This window comes from Rhipicephalus microplus, unplaced genomic scaffold (genome assembly GCF_043290135.1).
Source record: "Rhipicephalus microplus isolate Deutch F79 unplaced genomic scaffold, USDA_Rmic scaffold_59, whole genome shotgun sequence".
Lineage (NCBI taxonomy): Eukaryota > Metazoa > Arthropoda > Arachnida > Ixodida > Ixodidae > Rhipicephalus > Rhipicephalus microplus.
In genome coordinates this window covers 773,835-789,745 of record NW_027464632.1, presented here as the reverse complement: position 1 = coordinate 789,745, position 15,911 = coordinate 773,835, and the positions used below count along the sequence as shown (strand labels likewise).

The 15,911-nt window shown below is 53.3% G+C and overlaps 1 non-coding gene across 1 annotated transcript; it reads left to right on the top strand.

Annotated features, from left to right (window-relative positions):
• The first annotated feature begins 15,523 nt into the window (after nt 1-15,523).
• TRNAN-GUU (transfer RNA asparagine (anticodon GUU)) lies at nt 15,524-15,597 on the top strand. Its single transcript has one exon. It is a non-coding gene; the product is annotated as a tRNA-Asn (tRNA).
• Nucleotides 15,598-15,911: the final 314 nt, after the last annotated feature.

Genomic DNA, 15,911 nt, shown 5'->3' with positions numbered 1-15,911 from the left:
ATGGAGAAAGGTGCTGACGGTGGTGAGATTGGAGCACGACTATCTCCGTGGCACAATTGGCTAGCACGTTCGGCTGTCAACCGAAAAATTGGAGTTTCGAGCCCACCCGGTGGTGGTGGGGCGCTTTTTTTTTGCGCTGATAGCTTTGGAGAAAGGTTCTGACGGTGGTGAGACTGGAGCACGACAATCTCCGTGGCGCAATTGGCTAGCACGTTCGGCCGTTAACCGAAAGGTTGGAGGTTCGAGCCCACCCGGTGGTGGTGCGGCGCTTTATCTTCTTTGGACTGATAGCTCTGAAGAAATGTTCTGACGGTGGTGAGGGTGGAGCACGACTGTCTCCGTGGCGCAATTGGCTAGCGCGATCGGCTGTTAACCGAAAGTTTGGAGGTTCGAGCCCACCCGGTGGTGGTGCGGCGCTTTTTTTTCTTTGGGCGGATAGCTCTGAAGAAATGTTCTGACGGTGGTGAAAGTGGAGCACGACTGTCTCCGTGGCGCAATTGGCTAGCACGTTTGGCTGTTAACCGAAACATTGGAGTTTCGAGCCCACCCGGTGGTGGTGCGGCGCTTTTTTTTCTTTGCACTGATAGCTTTGGAGAAATGTTATCGCGGTGATGAGATTGGAGCACGACTGTCTCCTTGGCGCAATTGGCTAGCACATCCGGCTGTTAACCAAAAAATTGGAGTTTCGAGCCCTCCCGGGAGTGGTGTGTCGCGTTTTTCTTTGCGCTGATAGCTTTGAAAATATGTTCTGATGGTGGTGAGGCTGGAGCACGACTGTCTCCGTGGCGCAATTGGCTAGCGCGATCTGCTGTTGACCGAAAGGTTGGAGGTTCCAGCCCACCCGGTGGTGGTGCGGCGCTTCTTTTTCTTCTGGCTGATAGCTCTGAAGAAATGTTCTGACGGGGGTGAGAGTGGAGCACGACTGTCTCCTTGGCGCAATTGGCTAGCGCGTTCGGCAGTTAACCGAAAAGTTGGAGGTTCGAGCCCGCCTGGTGGTGGTGCGGCACTTTTTTTTGGGCCGATAGCTTTGAAGATATGTTTAGATGGTGGTGAGAGTATAGCAGGACTGTCTCCGTGGCGCAATTTGCTAGCGCGATCGGCTGTTAACCGAAAGTTTGGAGGTTCGAGCTCTCTCGGGAGTGGTGTGTTGCTTTTTTTTTTCTTTGGGCTGATAGCTCTGAAGAAATGTTCTGACGATGGTTAGATTGGAGCCACGACTGTCTCCGTGGCGCATTGGCTAGCGCGATCGGCTGTTCAACGAAAGGTTGGAGCTTCGAGCCCACCCGGTGGTGGTGGGGCGCTTTTATTTCTTTGCGCTGATAGCTTTGGAGAAATGTTCTGACAGTGGTAAGAGTGGAGCACGACTGTCTCCGTGGCTAAATTTGTTAGCGCGATCGGCTATAAACCGAATGGTTGGTGGTTCGAGCCCTCCGGGGAGTGGTGTGTTGCTTTTTTCTTTGCGCTGATAGCTTTGGAGACATGTTCTGACGGTGGTGAGATTGGAGCACGACTCTCTCCGTGGTGCAATTGGCTAGCGCGATCGGCTGTTAACTGAAAACTTGAAGGTTCGAGCCCTCCCGGGAGTGGTGTGTTGCTTTTTTTTCTTTAGGCTGATAGCTTTGAAGATATGTTCTGATGGTGGTGAGAGTGGAGCAGGACTGTCTCCGTGGCACAATTGGCTATAGCGATCGGCTGTGATCCAAAAGGTTGGAGGTTCGAGCCCATTCGATGGCGGTGCGGCATTTTTTTTCTTTGGGCTGATAGCTTTGAAGATATGTTCTGATGGTGGTGAGATTGGAGCAGGACTGTCTCCGTGGCACAATTGGCTAGCGCGATCGGCTGTTAACCGAAAGGTTGGAGGTTCGAGCCCACCCGGTGGTGGTGCGGCGCTTTTTTTTCTTTGCGCTGATAGCTTTGGAGAAATGTTCTGACGGTGGTGAGATTGGAGCACGACTATCTCCGTGGCACAATTGGCTAGCACGTTCGGCTGTCAACCGAAAAATTGGAGTTTCGAGCCCACCCGGTGGTGGTGGGGCGCTTTTTTTTCTTTGCGCTGATAGCTTTGGAGAAAGGTTCTGACGGTGGTGAGACTGGAGCACGACAATTTCCGTGGCGCAATTGGCTAGCACGTTCGGCCGTTAACCGAAAGGTTGGAGGTTCGAGCCCACCCGGTGGTGGTGTGGCGCTTTATTTTCTCTGGGCTGATAGCTCTGAAGAAATGTTCTGACGGTGGTGAGAGCGAAGCACGACTGTCTCCGTGGCGCAATTGGCTAGCGCGATCGGCTGTTCACCGAAAGGTTGGAGGTTCGAGCCCACCAGGTGGGGGTGGGGCGCGTTTTTTTCTTTGGGCGGATAGCTCTGAAGAAATGTTCTGACGGTGGTGAGAGTGGAGCACGACTGTCTCCGTGGCGCAATTGGCTAGCACGTTTGGCTGTTAACCGAAACTTTGGAGTTTCGAGCCCACCCGGTGGTGGTGCGGCGCTTTTTTTTCTTTGCACTGATAGCTTTGGAGAAGTGTTCTCGCGGTGGTGAGATTGGAGCACGACTGTCTCCTTGGCGCAATTGGCTAGCACATCCGGCTGTTAACCAAAAAATTGGAGTTTCGAGCCCTCCCGGGAGTGGTGTGTCGCGTTTTTCTTTGCGCTAATAGCTTTGAAAATATGTTCTGATGGTGGTGAGGCTGGAGCCCGACTGTCTCCGTGGCGCAATTGGCTAGCGCGATCTGCTGTTGACCGAAAGGTTGGAGGTTCCAGCCCACCCGGTGGTGGTGCGGCGCTTCTTTTTCTTCTGGCTGATAGCTCTGAAGAAATGTTCTGACGGTGGTGAGAGTGGAGCACGACTGTCTCCGTGGCGCAATTGGCTAGCACGTTTGGCTGTCAACCGAAAAATTGGAGTTTCGAGCCCACCCGGTGGTGGTGGGGCGCTTTTTTTTCTTTGCGCTGATAGCTTTGAAAATATGTTCTGATGGTGGTGAGGCTGGAGCCCGACTTTCTCCGTGGCGCAATTGGCTAGCGCGATCTGCTGTTGACCGAAAGGTTGGAGGTTCCAGCCCACCCGGTGGTGGTACGGCGCTTCTTTTTCTTCTGGCTGATAGCTTTGGAGAAAGGTTCTGACGGTGGTGAGACTGGAGCACGACTATCTCCGTGGCACAATTGGCTAGCACGTTCGGCTGTCAACCGAAAAATTGGAGTTTCGAGCCCACCCGGTGGTGGTGAGGCGCTTTTTTTTTTCTTTGCGCTGATAGCTTTGAAAATATGTTCTGATGGTGGTGAGGCTGGAGCCCGACTGTCTCCGTGGCGCAATTGGCTAGCGCGATCTGCTGTTGACCGAAAGGTTGGAGGTTCCAGCCCACCCGGTGGTGGTGCGGCGCTTCTTTTTCTTCTGGCTGATAGCTCTGAAGAAATGTTCTGACGATGGTGAGATTGGAGCCACGACTGTCTCCGTGGCGCATTGGCTAGCGCAATCGGCTGTTCACCGAAAGGTTGGAGCTTCGAGCCCACCCGGTGGTGGTGGGGCGCTTTTTTTTCTTTGGACTGATAGCTTTGAAGAAATGTTCTGACGGTGGTGAGGGTGGAGCACGACTGTCTCCGTGGCGCAATTGGCTAGCGCGATCGGCTGTTAACCGAAAGTTTGGAGGTTCGAGCCCACCCGGTGGTGGTGCGGCGCTTTTTTTTCTTTGCGCTGATAGCTTTGGAGAAAGGTTCTGACGGTGGTGAGACTGGAGCACGACTATCTCCGTGGCACAATTGGCTAGCACGTTCGGCTGTCAACCGAAAAATTGGAGTTTCGAGCCCACCCGGTGGTGGTGGGGCGCTTTTTTTTCTTTGCGCAGATAGCTTTGGAGAAAGGTTCTGACGGTGGTGAGACTGGAGCACGACAATTTCCGTGGCGCAATTGGCTAGCACGTTCGGCCGTTAACTGAAAGGTTGGAGGTTCGAGCCCACCCGGTGGTGGTGCGGCGCTTTTTTTTCTTTGGGCTGATAGCTTTGAAAATATGTTCTGATGGTGGTGAGGCTGGAGCCCGACTGTCTCCGTGGCGCAATTGGCTAGCGCGATCTGCTGTTGACCGAAAGGTTGGAGGTTCCAGCCCACCTGGTGGTGGTGCGGCGCTTTTTTTTCTTTGGACTGATAGCTCTGAAGAAATGTTCTGACGGTGGTGAGAGCGAAGCACGACTGTCTCCGTGGCGCAATTGGCTAGCGCGATCGGCTGTTCACCGAAAGGTTGGAGGTTCGAGCCCACCAGGTGGGGGTGGGGCGCTTTGTTTTATTTGGGCGGATAGCTCTGAAGAAATGTTCTGACGGTGGTGAGAGTGGAGCACGACTGTCTCCGTGGCGCAATTCGCTAGCACGTTTGGCTGTTAACCGAAACTTTGGAGTTTCGAGCCCACCCGGTGGTGGTGCGGCGCTTTTTTTTCTTTGCACTGATAGCTTTGGAGAAGTGTTCTCGCGGTGGTGAGATTGGAGCACGACTGTCTCCTTGGCGCAATTGGCTAGCGCGTTCGGCAGTTAACCGAAAAGTTGGAGGTTCGAGCCCGCCTGGTGGTGGTGCGGCACTTTTTTTTGGGCCGATAGCTTTGAAGATATGTTTAGATGGTGGTGAGAGTATAGCAGGACTGTCTCCGTGGCGCAATTTGCTAGCGCGATCGGCTGTTAACCGAAAGGTTGGAGGTTCGAGCCCACCCGGTGGTGGTGGGGCGCTTTTTTTTCTTTGCGCTGATAGCTTTGCAGAAATGTTCTGACGGTGGTGAGACTGGAGCACGACAATCTCCGTGGCGCAATTGGCTAGCACGTTCGGCCGTTAACCGAAAAATTGGAGTTTCGAGCCCACCCGGTGGTGGTGGGGCGCTTTTTTTTTGCGCTGATAGCTTTAGAGAAAGGTTCTCACGGTGGTGAGACTGGAGCACGACAATCTCCGTGGCGCAATTGGCTAGCACGTTCGGCCGTTAACCGAAAGGTTGGAGGTTCGAGCCCACCCGGTGGTGGTGCGGCGCTTTATTTTCTTTGGACTGATAGCTCTGAAAAAATGTTCTGACGGTGGGGAGGGTGGAGCACGACTGTCTCCGTGGCGCAATTGGCTAGCGCGATCGGCTGTTAACCAAAAGTTTGGAGGTTCGAGCCCACCCGGTGGTGGTGCGGCGCTTTTTTTTTCTTTGGGCGGATAGCTCTGAAGAAATGTTCCGACGGTGGTGAGAGTGGAGCACGACTGTCTCCGTGCGCAATTGGCTAGCACGTTTGGCTTTTAACCGAAACATTGGAGTTTCGAGCCCACCCGGTGGTGGTGCGGCGCTTTTTTTTCTTTGCACTGATAGCTTTGGAGAAATGTTATCGCGGTGATGAGATTGGAGCACGACTGTCTCCTTGGCGCAATTGGCTAGCACATCCGGCTGTTAACCAAAAAATTTGAGTTTCGAGCCCTCCCGGGAGTGGTGTGTCGCGTTTTTCTTTGCGCTGATAGCTTTGAAAATATGTTCTGATGGTGGTGAGGCTGGAGCACGACTGTCTCCGTGGCGCAATTGGCTAGCGCGATCTGCTGTTGACCGAAAGGTTCGAGGTTCGAGCCCACCCGGTGGTGGTGCGGCGCTTCTTTTTCTTCTGGCTGATAGCTCTGAAGAAATGTTCTTACGGTGGTGAGAGTGGAGCACGACTATCTCCGTGGCACAATTGGCTAGCACGTTCGGCTGTCAACCGAAAAATTGGAGTTTCGAGCCCACCCGGTGGTGGTGGGGCGCTTTTTTTTCTTTGCGCAGATAGCTTTGGAGAAAGGTTCTGACGGTGGTGAGACTGGAGCACGACAATTTCCGTGGCGCAATTGGCTAGCACGTTCGGCCGTTAACCGAAAGGTTGGAGGTTCGAGCCCACCCGGTGGTGGTGCGGCGCTTTTTTTTTCTTTGGGCTGATAGCTTTGAAAATATGTTCTGATGGTGGTGAGGCTGGAGCCCGACTGTCTCCGTGGCGCAATTGGCTAGCGCGATCTGCTGTTGACCGAAAGGTTGGAGGTTCCAGCCCACCTGGTGGTGGTGCGGCGCTTTTTTTTCTTTGGACTGATAGCTCTGAAGAAATGTTCTGACGGTGGTGAGAGCGAAGCACGACAGTCTCCGTGGCGCAATTGGCTAGCGCGATCGGCTGTTCACCGAAAGGTTGGAGGTTCGAGCCCACCAGGTGGGGGTGGGGCGCTTTTTTTTATTTGGGCGGATAGCTCTGAAGAAATGTTCTGACGGTGGTGAGAGTGGAGCAAGACTGTCTCCGTGGCGCAATTCGCTAGCACGTTTGGCTGTTAACCGAAACTTTGGAGTTTCGAGCCCACCCGGTGGTGGTGCGGCGCTTCTTTTTCTTTGCGCTGATAGCTTTGGAGAAGTGTTCTCGCGGTGGTGAGATTGGAGCACGACTGTCTCCTTGGCGCAATTGGCTAGCGCGTTCGGCAGTTAACCGAAAAGTTGGAGGTTCGAGCCCGCCTGGTGGTGGTGCGGCACTTTTTTTTGGGCCGATAGCTTTGAAGATATGTTTAGATGGTGGTGAGAGTATAGCAGGACTGTCTCCGTGGCGCAATTTGCTAGCGCGATCGGCTGTTAACCGAAAGGTTGGAGGTTCGAGCCCACCCGGTGGTGGTGGGGCGCTTTTTTTTCTTTGCGCTGATAGCTTTGCAGAAACGTTCTGACGGTGGTGAGATTGGAGCACGACTATCTCCGTGGCACAATTGGTAGCACGTTCGGCTGTCAACCGAAAAATTGGAATTTCGAGCCCACCCGGTGGTGGTGGGGCGCTTTTTTTTGCGCTGATAGCTTTGGAGAAAGGTTCTGACGGTGGTGAGACTGGAGCACGACAATCTCCGTGGCGCAATTGGCTAGCACGTTCGGCCGTTAACCGAAAAATTGGAGTTTCGAGCCCACCCGGTGGTGGTGGGGCGCTTTTTTTTCTTTGCGCTGATAGCTTTGGAGAAAGGTTCTGACGGTGGTGAGATTGGAGCACGACTATCTCCGTGGCACAATTGGCTAGCACGTTCGGCTGTCAACCGAAAAATTGGAGTTTCGAGCCCACCCGGTGGTGGTGGGGCGCTTTTTTTTTGCGCTGATAGCTTTAGAGAAAGGTTCTAACGGTGGTGAGACTGTAGCACGACAATCTCCGTGGCGCAATTGGCTAGCACGTTCGGCCGTTAACCGAAAGGTTGGAGGTCCGAGCCCACCCGGTGGTGGTGCGGCGCTTTATTTTCTTTGGACTGATAGCTCTGAAAAAATGTTCTGACGGTGGTGAGGGTGGAGCACGACTGTCTCCGTGGCGCAATTGGCTAGCGCGATCGGCTGTTAACCAAAAGTTTGGAGGTTCGAGCCCACCCGGTGGTGGTGCGGCGCTTTTTCTTCTTTGGGCGGATAGCTCTGAAGAAATGTTCCGACGGTGGTGAGAGTGGAGCACGACTGTCTCCGTGCGCAATTGGCTAGCACGTTTGGCTTTTAACCGAAACATTGGAGTTTCGAGCCCACCCGGTGGTGGTGCGGCGCTTTTTTTTCTTTGCACTGATAGCTTTGGAGAAATGTTATCGCGGTGATGAGATTGGAGCACGACTGTCTCCTTGGCGCAATTGGCTAGCACATCCGGCTGTTAACCAAAAAATTTGAGTTTCGAGCCCTCCCGGGAGTGGTGTGTCGCGTTTTTCTTTGCGCTGATAGCTTTGAAAATATGTTCTGATGGTGGTGAGGCTGGAGCACGACTGTCTCCGTGGCGCAATTGGCTAGCGCGATCTGCTGTTGACCGAAAGGTTCGAGGTTCGAGCCCACCCGGTGGTGGTGCGGCGCTTCTTTTTCTTCTGGCTGATAGCTCTGAAGAAATGTTCTTACGGTGGTGAGAGTGGAGCACGACTGTTTCCGTGGCGCAATTGGCTAGCGCGATCGGCTATAAACCGAATGGTTGGTGGTTCGAGCCCTCCGGGGAGTGGTGTGTTGCTTTTTTCTTTGCGCTGATAGCTTTGGAGACATGTTCTGATGGTGGTGAGATTGGAGCACGATTCTCTCCGTGGTGCAATTGGCTAGCGCGATCGGCTGTTAACTGAAACTTTGAAGGTTCGAGCCCTCCCGGGAGTGGTGTGTTGCTTTTTTTTCTTTAGGCTGATAGCTTTGAAGATATGTTCTGATGGTGGTGAGCGTATAGCAGGACTGTCTCTGTGGCGCAATTTGCTAGCGCGATCGGCTGTTAACCGAAAGGTTGGAGGTTCGAGCCCACCCGGTGGTGGTTGGGCGCTTTTTTTTCTTTGCGCTGATAGCTTTGGAGAAATGTTCTGACGGTGGTGAGATTGGAGCACGACTATCTCCGTGGCACAATTGGCTAGCGCGATCGGCTGTTAACCGAAAGGTTGGAGGTTCGAGCCCACCCGGTGGTGATGCGGCGCTTTTTTTTCTTTGCGCTGATAGCTTTGGAGAAATGTTCTGACGGTGGTGAGATTGGAGAACGACTATCTCCGTGGCACAATTGGCTAGCACGTTCGGCTGTCAACCGAAAAATTGGAGTTTCGAGCCAACCCGGTGGTGGGGCGCTTTTTTTTTCTTTGCGCTGATAGCTTTGGAGAAAGGTTCTGACGGTGGTGAGACTGGAGCACGACAATTTCCGTGGCGCAATTGGCTAGCACGTTCGGTCGTTAACCGAAAGGTTGGAGGTTCGAGCCCACCCGGCGGTGGTGCGGCGCTTTATTTTCTTTGGACTGATAGCTCTGAAGAAATGTTCTGACAGTGGTGAGGGTGGAGCACGACTGTCTCCGTGGCGCAATTGGCTAGCGCGATCGGCTGTTAACCGAAAGTATGGAGGTTCGAGCCCACCCGGTGGTGGTGCGGCGCTTTTTTTTCTTTGGGCTGATAGCTCTGAAGAAATGTTCTGACGGTGGTGAGAGCGAAGCACGACTGTCTCCGTGGCCCAATTGGCTAGCGCGATCGGCTGTTCACCGAAAGGTTGGAGGTTCGAGCCCACCAGGTGGGGGTGGGGCGCTTTTTTTTCTTTGGGCGGATAGCTCTGAAGAAATGTTCTGACGGTGGTGAGAGTGGAGCACGACTGTCTCCGTGGCGCAATTGGCTAGCACGTTTGGCTGTTAACCGAAACTTTGGAGTTTCGAGCCCACCCGGTGGTGGTGCGGCGCTTTTTTTTCATTGCACTGATAGCTTTGAAGAAGTGTTCTCTCGGTGATGAGATTGGAGCACGACTGTCTCCTTGGCGCAATTGGCTAGCACATCCGGCTGTTAAGCAAAAAATTGGAGTTTCGAGCCCTCCCGGGAGTGGTGTGTCGCGTTTTTCTTTTCGCTGATAGCTTTGAAAATATGTTCTGATGGTGGTGAGGCTGGAGCCCGACTGTCTCTGTGGCGCAATTGGCTAGCGCGATCTGCTGTTGACCGAAAGGTTGGAGGTTCCAGCCCACCCGGTGGTGGTGCGGCGCTTCTTTTTCTTCTGGCTGATAGCTCAGAAGAAATGTTCTGACGGTGGTGAGAGTGGAGCACGACTGTCTCCGTGGCGCATTGGCTAGCGCGATCGGCTGTTCACCGAAAGGTTGGAGGTTCGAGCCCACCAGGTGGGGGTGGGGCGCTTTTTTTTCTTTGGGCGGAGAGCTCTGAAGAAATGTTCTGACGGTGGTGAGAGTGGAGCACGACTGTCTCCGTGGCGCAATTGGCTAGCACGTTTGGCTCTTAACCAAAAAATTTGAGTTTCGAGCCCTCCCGGGAGTGGTGCGGCGCTTTTTTTTCTTTGTACTGATAGCTTTGGAGAAGTGTTCTCGCGGTGGTGAGATTGGAGCACGACTGTCTCCTTGGCGCGATTGGCTAGCGCGTTCGGCAGTTAACCGAAAAGTTGGAGGTTCGAGCCCGCCTGGTGGTAGTGCGGCACTTTTTTTTGGGCCAATAGCTTTGAAGATATGTTTAGATGGTGGTGAGAGTATAGCAGGACGGTCTCCGTGGCGCAATTTGCTAGCGCGATCGGCTGTTAACCGAAAGGTTGGAGGTTCGAGCCCTCTCGGGAGTGGTGTGTTGCTTTTTTTCTTTGGGCTGATAGCTCTGAAGAAATGTTCTGACGATGGTGAGATTGGAGCCACGACTGTCTCCGTGGCGCATTGGCTAGCGCGATCGGCTGTTCACCGAAAGGTTGGAGCTTCGAGCCCACCCGGTGGTGGTGGGGCGCTTTTTTTTCCTTGCGCTGATAGCTTTGGAGAAATGTTCTGACGGTGGTGAGATTGGAGCACGACTATCTCCGTGGCACAATTGGCTAGCACGTTCGGCTGTCAACCGAAAAATTGGAGTTTCGAGCCCACCCGGTGGTGGTGGGGCGCTTTTTTTTCTTTGCGCTGATAGCTTTGGAGAAAGGTTCTGACGGTGGTGAGACTGCAGCACGACAATCTCCGTGGCGCAATTGGCTAGCACGTTCGGCCGTTAACCTAAAGGTTGGAGGTTGGAGCCCACCCGGTGGTGGTGCGGCGCTTTATTTTCTTTGGACTGATAGCTCTGAAGAAATGTTCTGACGGTGGTGAGGGTGGAGCACGACTGTCTCCGTGGCGCAATTGGCTAGCGCGATCGGCTCTTAACCGAAAGTTTGGAGGTTCGAGCCCACCCGCTGGTGGTGCGGCGGTTTTTTTTCTTTGGGCGAATAGCTCTGAAGAAATGTTCTGACGGTGGTGAGAGTGGAGCACGACTGTCTCCGTGGCGCAATTGGCTAGCACGTTTGGCTGTTAACCGAAACATTGGAGTTTCGAGCCCACCCGGTGGTGGTGCGGCGCTTTTTTTTCTTTGCACTGATAGCTTTGGAGAAATGTTATCGCGGTGGTGAGATTGGAGCACGACTGTCTCCTTGGCGCAATTGGCTAGCACATCCGGCTGTTAACCAAAAAATTGGAGTTTCGAGCCCTCCCGGGAGTGGTTTGTCGCGTTTTTCTTTGCGCTGATAGCTTTGAAAATATGTTCTGATGGTGGTGAGGCTGGAGCACGACTGTCTCCGTGGCGCAATTGGCTAGCGCGATCTGCTGTTGACCGAAAGGTTGGAGGTTCGAGCCCACCCGGTGGTGGTGCGGCGCTTCTTTTTCTTCTGGCTGATAGCTCTGAAGAAATGTTCTTACGGTGATGAGAGTGGAGCACGACTGTGTCCGTGGCGCAATTGGCTAGCGCGTTCGGCATTTAATCTAAAAGTTGGAGGTTCGAGCCCACCTGGTGGTGGTTCGGCACTTTTTTTTGGGCCGATAGCTTTGAAGATATGTTTAGATGGTGGTGAGAGTATAGCAGGACTGTCTCCGTGACGCAATTTGCTAGCGCGATCGGCTGTTAACCGAAAGGTTGGAGGTTCGAGCCCCCTCGGGAGTGGTGTGTTGATTTTTTTTTCTTTGGGCTGATAGCTTTGAAGATAAGTTCTGATGGTGGTGAGAGTTGAGCAGGACTTTCTCCGTGGCGCAATTGGCCAGCGCGATCGGCTGCTAACTGAAAGGTTGGAGTTTTGAGCCCACCCGGGGACGGTGTGTCGCTTTTTTTTTCTTTGCGCTGATAGCTTTGAAGATATGTTCTGATGGTGGTGAAAGTGGAGCACGACTGTCTCCGTGGCGCAATTGGCTAGCGCGATCGGCTGTTAATCGAAAAGTTGGAGGTTCGAGCCCACCCGGGGATGGTGCGGCGCTCTTTTTTCTTTGGGCTGATATCTTTGAAGATATGTTTTGATGGTGGTGAGAGTGGAGCAGGACTGTCTTTGTGGCGGAATTGGCTAGCGCGATCGGCTGTTAACCGAAAGGTTAGAGGTTTGAGCCCACCCGAGGACGGTGTGTCGCTTTTTTTTTCTTTTCGCTGATAGCTTTGAAGATATGTTCTGATGGTGTTGAGAGTGGAGCACGACTGTTTCCGTCGCGTAATTGGCTAACGCGATCTGCTGTTGACCGAAATGTTGGAGGTTCGAGCCCACCCGGTGGTGGTGCGGCGCTTCTTTTTCTTTGGGCTGATAGCTCTGAAGAAATGTTCTGACAGTGGTAAGAGTGGAGCACGACTGTCTCCGTGGCTCAATTTGCTAGCGCGATCGGCTATAAACCGAATGGTTGGTGGTTCGAGCCCTCCGGGGAGTGGTGTGTTGCTTTTTTCTTTGCGCTGATAGCTTTGGAGACATGTTCTGACGGTGGTGAGAGTGGAGCACGACTCTCTCCGTGGTGCAATTGGCTAGCGCGATCGGCTGTTAACTGAAACTTTGAAGGTTCGAGCCCTCCCGGGAGTGGTGTGTTGCTTTTTTTTCTTTAGGCTGATAGCTTTGAAGATATGTTCTGATGGTGGTGAGAGTGGAGCAGGACTGTCTCCGTGGCACAATTGGCTAGAGCGATCGGCTGTGATCCGAAAGGTTGGAGGTTCGAGCCCATTCGGTGGCGGTGTGGCATTTTTTTTTTCTTTGGGCTGATAGCTTTGAAGATATGTTCTGATGGTGGGGAGATTGGAGCAGGACTGTCTCCGTGGCACAATTGGCTAGCGCGATCGGCTGTTAACCGAAAGGTTGGAGGTTAGAGCCCACCCGGTGGTGGTGCGGCGCTTTTTTTTCTTTGCGCTGATAGCTTTGGAGAAATGTTCTGACGGTGGTGAGATTGGAGCACGACTATCTCCGTGGCACAATTGGCTAGCACGTTCGGCTGTCAACCGAAAAATTGGAGTTTCGAGCCCACCCGGTGGTGGTGGGGCGCTTTTTTTTCTTTGCGCTGATAGCTTTGGAGAAAGGTTCTGACGGTGGTGAGGGTGGAGCACGACTGTCTCCGTGGCGCAATTGGCTAGCGCGATCGGCTGTTAACCGAAAGTTTGGAGGTTCCAGCCCACCCGGTGGTGGTGCGGCGCTTTTTTTTCTTTGGGCTGATAGCTCTGAAGAAATGTTCTGACGGTGGTGAGAGCGAAGCACGACTGTCTCCGTGGCGCAATTGGCTAGCGCGATCGGCTGTTAACCGAAAGTTTGGAGGTTCGAGCCCACCCGGCGGTGGTGCGGCGCTTTTTTTTCTTTGGGCTGATAGCTCTGAAGAAATGTTCTGACGGTGGTGAGAGCGAAGCACGACTGTCTCCGTGGCGCAATTGGCTAGCGCGATCGGCTGTTCACCGAAAGGTTGGAGGTTCGAGCCCACCAGGTGGGGGTGGGGCGCTTTTTTTTCTTTGGGCGGATAGCTCTGAAGAAATGTTCTGACGGTGGTGAGAGTGGAGCACGACTGTCTCCGTGGCGCAATTGGCTAGCACGTTTGGCTGTTAACCGAAACTTTGGAGTTTCGAGCCCACCCGGTAGTGGTGCGGCGCTTTTTTTTCTTTGCACTGATAACTTTGGAGAATGGTTCTCGCGGTGGTGAGATTGGAGCACGACTGTCTCCTTGGCGCAATTGGCTAGCACATCCGTCTGTTAACCAAAAAATTGGAGTTTCGAGCCCTCCCGGGAGTGGTGTGTCGCGTTTTTCTTTGCGCTGATAGCTTTGAAAATATGTTCTGATGGTGGTGAGGCTGGAGCCCGACTGTCTCCGTGGCGCAATTGGCTAGCGCGATCTGCTGTTGACCGAAAGGTTGGAGGTTCCAGCCCACCCTATGGTGGTGCGGCGCTTCTTTTTCTTCTGGCTGATAGCTCTGAAGAAATGTTCTGACGGTGGTGAGAGTGGAGCACGACTGTCTCCGTGGCGCATTGGCTAGCGCGATCTGCTGTTCACCGAAAGGTTGGAGCTTCGATTCCACCCGGTGGTGGTGGGGCGCTTTTTTTTCTTTGCGCTGATAGCTTTGGAGAAATGTTCTGACGGTGGTGAGAGTGGAGCACGACTGTCTCCATGGCGCAATTTGCTAGCGCGATCGGCTGTTAACCAAAATGTTGGTGGTTGGAGCCCTCCCGGGAGTGGTGTGTAGCTTTTTTCTTTGCGCTAATAGCTTTGGAGACATGTTCTGACGGTGGTGAGATTGGAGCACGACTGTCTCCGTGGCGCAATTGGCAAGCGTTATCGGCTGTTAACTGAAAGGTTGGAGGTTCGAGCCCTCCTGGGAGTGGTGTGTTGCTTCTTTTTTTTAGTCTGATAGCTTTGAAGATATGTTCTGATGGTGGTGAGAGGGGAGCAGGACTGTCTCCGTGGCGCAATTGGCTTGAGCGATCGGCTGTTAACCGAAAGGTTGGAGGTTCGAGCCCACCCGGTGGCGGTGCGGCGCTTTTTTTCTTTGGGCTGATAACTTTGAAGATATGTTCTGACGGTGGTGAGATTGGAGCACAACTGTCTCCGTGGCGCTATTGGCTAGCGCGATCGGCTGTTAACTGAAAGGTTGGAGGTTCGAGCCCTCCCGGGAGTGGTGTGTTGTTTTTTTTTCTTTATGCTGATACCTTTGAAGATATGTTCTGATGGTGGTGAGAGTGGAGCAGGGCTGTCTCCGTGGCGCAATGGCTAGAGCGATCGGCTGTTAACCGAAAGCTTGGAGTTTCGAACCCACCCGGTAGTGGTGCGGCGCTTTTTTTTTCTTTAGGCTTATAGCTCTGAAGAAATGTTCTGACGGTGGTGAGAGTGGAGCACGACTGTCTTTGTGGCGCAATTGGCTAGCGCGATCGGCTCTTAACCGAAAGGTTGGAGGTTCGAGCCCACCCGGTGGCGGTGCGGCGCTTTTTTCTCTTTGGGCTGATAGCTTTGAAGATATGTTCTGACGGTGGTGAGATTGGAGCACGACTGTCTCTGTAGCGCAATTGGCTAGCGCGATCGGCTGGTAACTGAAAGGTTGGAGGTTCGAGCCCACCCGGTGGTGGTGCGGCGCTTTTTTTTCTTTGGGCTGATAGGTTTGAAGATATGTTCTGATGGTGGTGAGAGGGGAGCAGGACTGTCTTAGTGGCGCAATTGGCTTGCGTGATCGGCTGTTAACCGAAAGCTTGGAGTTTCGAGCCCACCCGGTAGTGGTGCGGCGCTTATTTTTCTTTAGGCTTATAGCTTTGAAGATATGTTCTGATGGTGGTGAGAGTGGAGCAGGACTGTCTCCGTGGCGCAATTGGCGATCGCGATCGGCTGTTAATCTAAAGCTTGGAGTTTCGAGCCCACCCGGTAGTGGTGAGGCGCTTTTTTTTCTTTAGGCTGATAGCTTTGAAGATATGTTCTGATGGTGGTGAGAGTGGAGCAGGGCTGTCTCCGTGGCGCAATTGGCTAGAGCGATCGGCTGTTAACCGAAAGGTTGGAGGTTCGAGCCCACCCGGTGGGGGTGCGGCGCTTTTTTTTCTTTGGGCTGATAGCTCTGAAGAAATGTTCTGACGGTGGTGAGAGTGGAGCACGACTGTCTCCGTGGCGCAATTGGCTACCACGTTCGGTTGATAACCGAAAAATTGGAGTTTCGAGCCCTCCCGGGAGTGGTGTGTTGCTTTTTTCATTGCGCTGATAGCTTTGAAGATATGTACTGATGGTGGTGAGAGTGAAGCACGACTGTCTCCGTGGCGCAATTGGCTAGCGCGATCGGCTGTTAATCGAAAGGTTGGAGGTTCGAGCCCATCCGGGGATAGTGCGGCGCTCTTTTTGCTTTGGGCTGATAGCTTTGAAGATATGTTTTGATGGTGGTGAAAGTGGAGCAGGACTGTCTCCGTGGCGCAATTGGCTAGCGCGATCGGCTGTTAACCGAGAGGTTGGAGGTTTGAGCCCACCCGGGGACGGTGTGTCGCTTTTTTTCTTTTTGCTGATAGATTTGAAGATATGTTCTGATGGTGTTGAGAGTGGAGCACGACTGTCTCCGTCGCGCAATTGGCTAACGCGATCTGCTGTTGACCGAAAGGTTGGAGGTTCGAGCCCACTCGGTGGTGGTGCGGTGCTTCTTTTTCTTTTGGCTGATAGCTCTGAAGAAATGTTCTGACGGTGGTAAGAGTGGAGCACGACTGTCTCCGTGGCACAATTTGCTAGCGCGATCGGCTGTTAACCGAAAGGTTGGTGGTTCGAGCCCTCCCTGGAGTGGTGTGTTGCTTTTTTCTTT